Here is a 9,122-nt window from a genome sequence, read left to right as displayed (position 1 = left end):
TATATATATATATATATATATATATATATATATATATATATATATATATACTTAGAATTTGAGTTTTTGAAGAAAATAATCAAAAGAGTTGTCAGGAAATTTGGACACACAGTTAAGACTTTATATAGGCACATGAGAAACAGTACTCGATCACTTAATGCTTTGATCATTTAATCAAAGCCACGACAAGGCATTTTAAATTAAACGTAAAGGTTACACAATAAAAAGATCCTTAGTTTTTCATGAGAGAGGAAGATTTTTTTCTTTGTGAGTTCTTCTTTTCTTTTCTCTTTCTGTCTCTCCTTTAAATAATCCCCGTGCAAGACCTCTACAACTATTTAAGCATAATTTTTAAAGAAAAAAATGTGAAATCATGACTTTCATATAGACATAAACTAAATATGTGTCAGAAATTTTATTTAACTCCCTAATTAATGAGAGAACTAGAAAGGTGTTACAAACGGTTCAAAGGAAAATTCAAAGACCAGACAAATATTGGCATTAATTTAAAAGATCCAAGGTCCATTGTCTCCACAGTAGGGGGTGAAAGTCAGTTGAATATCCACTAAACAGTCATTGCCTATCTGTAGACAAGAATTAATTACAGTGTTATTAGTTCTTGACAAGTTAACTTTTCTCTCTACATTGTTACAGGAGAGCTAAAGATAATAAAAGGTCCAAGCTCCCTAGAATCATAGCTCAGAAGGAAGTGTGTGACACCATGCATTGTACCATTAAAGACATTTGCTAATCTTTTGGTCCATTTAAAAGTCTTTCCCGATTTCTCCTTATACTCGACACAACAGAACCCTATTCCACCTGCTGACCAGGCTCGTTAGTATTTACAACCACTCATTAAATATTTTTACTGCCACTCCTGCACACAATACAGTGAGACAGTTTCTGTCCTTGATGAGCTCTTACTACAATGGCAATGACACTGCAGTAAACAGAAAGAAGATAAGCACAGGGTACTTACAGGAGGTGACACCTCAACACAATTGCTAAGGTCAGAGAAAGCTCTGGAGTCCTTGTAGGAGTCAAGGAAGAGATAGGGAAGGGTGGGCACCAAAGGGGCACCAGGAAAGGAGCCCCAGACAGGAGAAATGGCAGAGCCCAACCTGGAGCCAAATTAGACCGGGGTGATTTTGAGAAACTGCAGGCGCTCACTCAGGCTTTAGAGGAAGAATGCTTAATACCCTCCCTGATATGGCTCAGAAATAAACCTCTGGGTCGTAGTAGTATCCCCACTGCTTTAAAGGGTTTTAAGGAAATCACTTAGATAAAAATGTGTGAACAGGGTATTGTAAATAAGTTTTAGCCAATCCTAAAAACAGCTTGCAGTCCTTCTAAATATTGCCCAGAAATTATTTATATTGCCTGATATGACATTCTGTAATATCAGCATACACAATTGAGAATTCATTAAAATTTAATCCCAATTGAAAAGGGAGGCAGAGAGGATTGGCACCAAAACAGGCAAAGGGGTTTGTTTTGTTTTGTTCTAATCAGGAACACCTTGTTCAAATAAAAGGTAGAAAAGACCCTTACACTCAAAAAGTTAAAATTATCACTTCCCAGAGAGGTAAATTCTTACATTGGCAGATGGTTATCCCTTCCTGTGTCTGTTACCATATTTAACAAAAGACTATATCAGTGTTGATGAGTAGGGCTACTGGGAATAAATGCAATGTGGTAAATATGTCCCCAGCCTATTCTAACTCCCAAATTACACCTGGAAAAAAATGAGATTGTCATCAGCAGGCAGATGGCTTCAACAGAGAAGCACTCGTTATACTAATGGCCTACCATTTATTTATTTATTTATTTACTATGCACCAGGTACTTCAAAAACATCACTAGGTTTCTAGGTAGTAAATTACCATGCTCACTTTACAGATGAATAAACTGAGAATCAGAGAAGTTAAATAAATGACCCAAATTTACCTCTAAGTAAAGGAGCTCAGATTCGAGCGCAGTTTTATTGGTCCTAAAGCCTATGATATTACAAACATAGAACCTCTTGAGAAAAATGGAGCTTCCCCCAGGAATTTTAAGTGACAGAAGTTTTACTAAGAGTAGCTGAGTGGATGAAAAACAGGATTTTGTTATCTGGGAAGTAGATTTCTGGCCCATAATCAGGCCTGCCTTTAATATTTTTAGTGCCATAGACAAGAATACAAATGAAAAATTCACATACCATATGTCTCAGTATTAAAAACAATAAGTAAATCTTAAAAACTGCTAAAGAAAATATGGTCTACACCACTGCCTTGATATCTATACAATGACTAGAAGGCCATGTTCAAGTTTAGAATCTCTCCACTCACAGCAGGGCACCCTGAATCTCTCCCATCCCCTTCTACAGACTCTTCCAAGCCCTGGATCAGCCCCACACTTCCAGGACCCTGGCAGGCACAACTGCAATTGCCCTACCCTACACTTCATGCTCTGATTGTTGGCCCTGTTGATATTGTCTGACTCCATAAAGATTTTTTTTCATTTTTTAAAAATTTATTTTAATTAGGTATATATGACAGTAAAATGAGTTTTGATTCATCATACACATTTGCAGCACATTTTCATTTCTCTGGTTGTACACGATATAGCATCACACCCTATGTGTGGTCTTAACATGTACCTCAGGTAAGGATGTCCATCTCATTCCACCATCTTTCCTGCCCCCCTGCACCCTTGCCACCCTCTGTACCCTTTGCCCAATCAAAGTTCCTCCATTTTCCCATGACTCCGTCCTTCCCATTTTGGATCAGCATCCATTTATTAGAGAGAACATTCAGCCTTTGGTTTTTTGGGATTGGCTTACTTCACTTAGCATGATATTCTCCAACTGTATCCATTTATTTGTAAATGCCATGATTATATTCTCTTTTAATGCTGAGTAATACTCCATTGTGTATATACCACAGTTTCTTTATCCATTCATCTGTTGAAAGGCATCTAGGTTGCTTCTAGTTTACTTATTGTGAATTGAGCTGCTATGAACATTGATGTGACTGCATTACTATAGTATACTGATTTTAAGTCCTTTGGGTACAGACTGAGGAGTGGGATAGCTGGCTTAAATGGTAGTTTCATTCCAAGTTTTCTAAGGAATCTCCATGCTGCTTTCCAGATTCATTGCACCAAATTGCAGTCCCACCAGGAATATATATGAGTGGGCCTTTTCCCCCCACATCCTCACCAACATTTATTGTTGTCTGTATTCTTGATAACTGCCATTCTGACTGGCATGAGGTGAAATCTTAGAGTAGTTTTGATTTTCATTTCTCTAATTACTAGAGATGTTGAACATTTTTACATATATTTGGTGATTGAATGTATATCTTCTGACAAGTGTCTGTTCAGCTCCTTAGCCCATTTATTGATTGGGTTGTTTTTTTCAGTGTTAAGGTTTTTGAGTTCGCTATATATCCTGGAGATTAGTGATCTATCTGACCTATGTGTGACAAAAAAATTTGCTTCCAAAATGATTGCTCCTTTTGCTGAGAAGAAGTTTGTTTTGTTTTGTTTTGTTTTAGTTTGAGTCCATCCCATTTATTAATTCTTGATTTTATTCCTTGCATTTTAGGAGTCTTGTTAAGAAAGTCAGGGCCTAATCTGGCATGGTGAAGATTTGAGCCTACTTTTTCCTCTATTAGGCACAGGGTCTCTGAACTAAATCCTAAGTTCTTATCCACTTTCACTTGAGTTTTGTGCATGGTGAAAGATAGGGATTTATTTTCATTTTGCTGTATATGGATTTCCAGTTCCCCCAGCACCATTTATTGAAGAGGCTATCTTTTCTCCACTGTATGTTTTTGGCATCTTTGTCTCATATGAGATAACTGTATTTATGTGGGTTTGTCTCTGTGTCTTCTATTCTATACCATTGGTCTACATGTGTGTTTTGTTGGCAATACCATGCTGTTTTGTTACTATGGCTTTGTTGTATAGTTTAAGGTCTGATATTGTGATACCTCCTGCTTCACTCTTCTTGCTAAGGATTGCTTTGGCTATTCTGAGTCTCTTATTTTTTCCAAATGAATTTAATAATCGCTTTTTCTATTTCTATAAGGAATGACATTGGGCTTTTAATTGAAATTGCATTGAATCTGTATATCGATTTGGGTAGTATGACCATTTTGACAATATTAATTTTGTCCATCCAAGAGCATGGGATAGCTTTCCATATTCTAAGGTCTTCTTCAATTTCTTTCTTTAGAGTTCTGTAGTTTTCATTGTAAAGGTCTTTCACCTCTTTTGTTAAGTTGATTCTCAAGTTTGTTTGTTTTTTTTTTTTTTTTGAGTTATTGTGCATGATTCTATACTTAGAGGATCCAAAAACCTCCACCAGAAAACTTCTAGAATTAATTAATGAATTCAGGAAAGTAGCAGGATATAAAATCAATACCCATAAATCAAATGCATTTCTATATATCAGTGATGAATCCTCTGAAAGAGAAATTAGGAAAACTACTGCATAAAGATTTAAGGAAAAGTCCTACAGCAACCGCAGGTCCCTTTGGACAGAGAATTCTGGGGACTTCAGCATGGCCTAAAAGGTACTATTCAAAGAATTGTTTGAACCTGCCCTGATCCTTAGATGTTACCAGTCTTCATCAAGTACAAAAAATGGAAGTAAGTACTTCAAGTCTTTCATAGTAATTTGACATTGTTGCAACATTCAAGTGCAAGGTTTAATAGTTAACAAAAGTATTGGTTGGTCCTGAATATAAAATTCTAAAGGAGGTGAGACACCCACAGATGGATAGAAAAACTCTATCTAGAAAGAGGAGTAGGAGAAAGTCCTGGGTTCCATCCCTTTGCTCTCATGCTGAGCCTCCATGAAGAGGTCCAGTCTAAGGAGGGCCAGAGCCAGGATCTCTAAAGCACAGACTTCCAAAAAGAGTTCCTCTCCCACAGGTCTAAGGGCAGCTCTGACATTTACAATACCTTTTCTGCTTTTTCAGTCTTACTTTATAGGTCTGCATGTACAGGCCCTTGGGCTCTAATGAAGCTGCCAGAGCTGTGAAAGTGAGCTCTGCTGTTAGTGTGTGGGCTTTGGGGATCCACATGACAATAAGCAGATGCATAGCTAATAACTGGCTGACAGGAAACCACTAAGCCTGTGGAACTGCTACCAGCGTTCGACTGATTAGCTCCAGCAGAAAAATCAGGTCAAAGCCAATAAAATTCAGCTCCCATTAATTCAGGACTATTTTTATAGTTCAATGGAAAGATTTTAGATCTGTATTTTTCTGACCCCCAACTTGAATTTCTACTGGAGACACATTCCCTAGTCACATCTCCTCCTCTTCCTCCTCCTCCTCCTCCTTCTTCTTCTTTTTCTTTTGTCTGATGATAAAGGAATTTTAAAATAAAGGGAAGGAATGCAAGACATTTCGAGATTGGTTTCAAAGAAAATGAAATTTTAAAAGAGTAAAATAAATATAACTAAAAGTACCATTTGCAATCATCTTGATATTATCACCGGAAGGTTTGGGCCAGGAAGATATTATTTTTTAAAATGACCTGGGGTAAGGAATAAAATTTGCTACTGTGATTTTTAAAAAATAATCTCTTTTAATCTACTTACTCAACTTTTAATGTGTATATTTCTCCTTCTTTATCCATCCCCTTCCTTTTACATTCTCCCAATACAAATTCATACACACCAACACCAGTAAGCCAAGAGTTGCTAAGAATGGTAATGGATCCCTTTTGTTTAAACATTCTATTTAACTATTAATAAATAATAAGCTCAGCAAACACACATTTTCATATAGATCATATAATGACCATGCTTTTAAAGTAATAAATGCCTAGCTAGGATCAATTTATTTTCATAAAAATATCAACCTTTTACTCTTCTCGTGTAGCTTCTAGAAATCTGTGTTTTGAACACAAAATTTGATACTCCAGATTTCATGCAGACAAGTAGCACAGAAGTAAAGTGAGTCTGCCAAAGGAGAATGTTCCTTAGAGAAATCCCTCTCATTCCCTTCCATGGTGCATATATATTTTGTGACAAGTTGACCCCTTTTCCTTTAAGGCCAGGGTTTTGTTCAGCAGCAAAGATCACTATTAACTTTACATGAAGGTTATTAAAGATTTTCAACTGACCAGAGTTTTCAATATCACACTTAAAATTACATAAATGGTGTTAAACAGCACCAAGACCTTAGTGAAATATGAGTTCCCATAAGTACATACATGATTTTAACCCTGGAATAGTCTGTCAACAATAACCCTTTTTGCTCAAACAGTGACTTGATCTCTGGAGGCAAAGATGATTTAGGTCTGTGTTTCCTGAGCCTTTCATGGTATTAACTTATCTTAGGCAAGCGTCTTTTCTTTCCCCCTTGACAAGTAATTCTAAGCTTTGGTGTGCATAAGAATCATTTATAATCTTTTACAAAATTCAGATGTCCAGGTGACATCCCTAGACATTTTGATTCAGTAGATCTCTCCCCCAGAAATTGGCATTTTAAACAATATTCCAGATGGTTCCAATGTAGTTATCCCAAAGAACCACCTTAGAGAAACACCATACTTAACAATAGATATAATTAAGTACTGAACAGATAACTAGTGCTCAGTGGCAATTCAAGCTCATTTCATTTTGATAAACAAGGTATCAAAATGGGAAAAAGTAAAACTTCAGAGAAATTCACAAACCAGTAAATACAACTGTCTTTCAGCATCTGCAGGGGATTAGTTCTGGGATCCATTTCCTCAGTCATTCCAAAATCCAAGGATGCTCAAGTCCCTTTTATAAAATGGTACAGTATTTGCATATGACCTACACACATTCTCTCTATACTCTAAATCATCTCTAGATTACTTATTATACCTAATATAATGTAAATGCTATGTAAATAGTTGTTGTACTGTATTGTTTAGGGAATAATGATAAGAAAACCATCTGTACATATTCAGTACAGATGCAATTTTTGAAAAATATTTTCCATCCATGTTTGGTTGGTTCCATGGATACGGGACCCACAGATACAGAGGGCAGACTGTATTATGTAAATGGATTGAATAAACAATCAATTACAGTTGAAGTTGCCAAAGTAAATACAGATCCATGGTCTCTTATCAGAAACTTTTCATTAATTAAAGTTACCAAAACTTAGAAATAAAGCAGAAGGATGACAGCAGGTCATTTCAATTGTATTGTTTAATAGACTCACCCAAGGAATATGTAAGGAAAACATCTGCTATTTAATATGTAAGTAAAGTTCAGACATTTTTTAAGTTGCTTGTAATTTTTTCCGTATTCATAGGAAAGATGATCCCAAAAGTTACAGTCACATAGTACTGTAAGACATTGCACCTCTGAGCAAATTTATTTCAGTGTTCTTTTATCTGACTGACTACATTTAAATGTCCATTTCTCATATTCTCCTTCAAACCTATGGTAAGATTTTACTGGTTCTTTTATTAAGCAATGGGTCATATAAAACCTTGACATGTTCATTTTATGTTTATATGAGAATCATGTCTTAATTTTTGAAAACCGTGTATTGGGAGTTTTGGAGAGTCCACTGAGATGCTCAAAGGCACTCACCTGCCAAAGCCAATTAAACCTTACTGGCTAAGAAGTACTATTGCTCGCATTGGTTAAGCCCAGCCACATCTTTTCTTGGCTCCTGAGTGTATCTCCAACTGCAGGAGACTCTCTGGCCGGTACGGTACTGCTTCTCTTTTCAGCTTTCTGCCTGTTTTATGTTTTGTTTCTGGTTCTTGGCCACATTCGGTTCTGATTCTAATTTGTGCACAGCCCATGTATTTTTTTCTCATTGGGAGCAGCAGTGGGGATCCTGTTTCATGGCTGGACGGCGTGACTGTTTCAAGATGATAGATATCTGCCCTCTGTCAGGGGAAAGACCAAAGACATTTTCTTTTTCTGTTTGTCTCTTTATGAGCTCAAATCAATTAAGAAAATATTTTAGATACATTAAAGGAAAACAGATCTCTGAGGTAGACACTCATGAGTTTTTATGTTTGGTGCTACTTTTCACATTTTGCTCAGATTACATAAGCATGTGTCTGTGTATCTACAATTGAGAAAAACGTAAACTTCTCACTGAATGATTTTGAAAAGTCTCCTACCTCTGAGTATTTTAGCAGATTAGATAACAATGTTTCTCAAAATAAAGGCACTCTAGTATGTAAAGATCAATAAATGTTTACATAGATCATTCCTGAAATTCCCCCCAGAAAATAAAGAAACCATATATTAAATGTGATGGCCTTTTAAAACAAAACACATAAACTACTAGCCCAGAAGGGTGTTTATATAAGAATTGAAGTTCAAATAATCAAGATGAACCATTAAATGAATGATACTGGCTTGATGATTTTGGTTAAGAAAACAGCTCTACATCTTTCCTATGGTTTTATCAAAGGTCAATATTATCTAAGAATGCTTTGTTTTTTAAAAAAGATTTTATTTTTTTCATGAATTTTCAAAATTATTTGTGTTGTTTTGTTGATCAAATAAGTTAACACTACTAAGATTATTTTTGAGCCTATGACAAATGTAAACTTGTGTTCAACTAAAATTAATTATAATTCTGATGAGCTTTTTTGATACAAACAGTAATTATTTTCTATATTATTTTCTACAGAGTTTTAGCTTAATTTGCAAGATCCTTACTTAACTCAAAAAAACCTCTGGCTAATTTTAAGTAGCTAATTATTAGATGATCTTCAGATACCTGGATTATTTTTAAGTAAAACAATTCAGATGCTCCTTCAGCCATGATGAGGTTGTCTGGATAAATTCATTGTAAGTTGAAAAGGTCATGACTTGAAAATGCATTAAATACACCTAATCCACTGATCATCATGGCTTAGCCACACAGCCCACTGAAGAGCATCAGTCATTTACCTGTGATCTCATGGATGACTGCAATGCTCATGACTGAGAGTATCAAAAGAGAATATCATAATGCATATCACTAGAAAAGATCAAAGTTCAAAATTTCTTTTCAGAATCTCCCAAATTATGCTATGCTCATGTATGAATATATCACAATGAATCACACACACACACACACACACACACACACACTATATATATATATATATATATATATATATATATATATATA

The 9,122-nt window shown here is 35.5% G+C and overlaps 1 long non-coding RNA gene across 1 annotated transcript in view; it reads right to left on the bottom strand.

The window, feature by feature from the left end:
- The window catches only part of LOC125617747, a 32,376-nt gene extending 31,207 nt beyond the window's left edge, over positions 1-1,169 (bottom strand). The window contains exon 1 of the long non-coding RNA XR_007348847.1: positions 980-1,169. This is a non-coding gene — a long non-coding RNA (uncharacterized LOC125617747). The remainder of the gene's footprint in view (positions 1-979) is intronic.
- Positions 1,170-9,122: the final 7,953 nt, after the last annotated feature.

Source organism: Marmota marmota, unplaced genomic scaffold (assembly GCF_001458135.2).
Source record: "Marmota marmota marmota unplaced genomic scaffold, marMar, whole genome shotgun sequence".
Lineage (NCBI taxonomy): Eukaryota > Metazoa > Chordata > Mammalia > Rodentia > Sciuridae > Marmota > Marmota marmota.
This window is presented reverse-complemented; position numbering and strand designations above follow the sequence as displayed.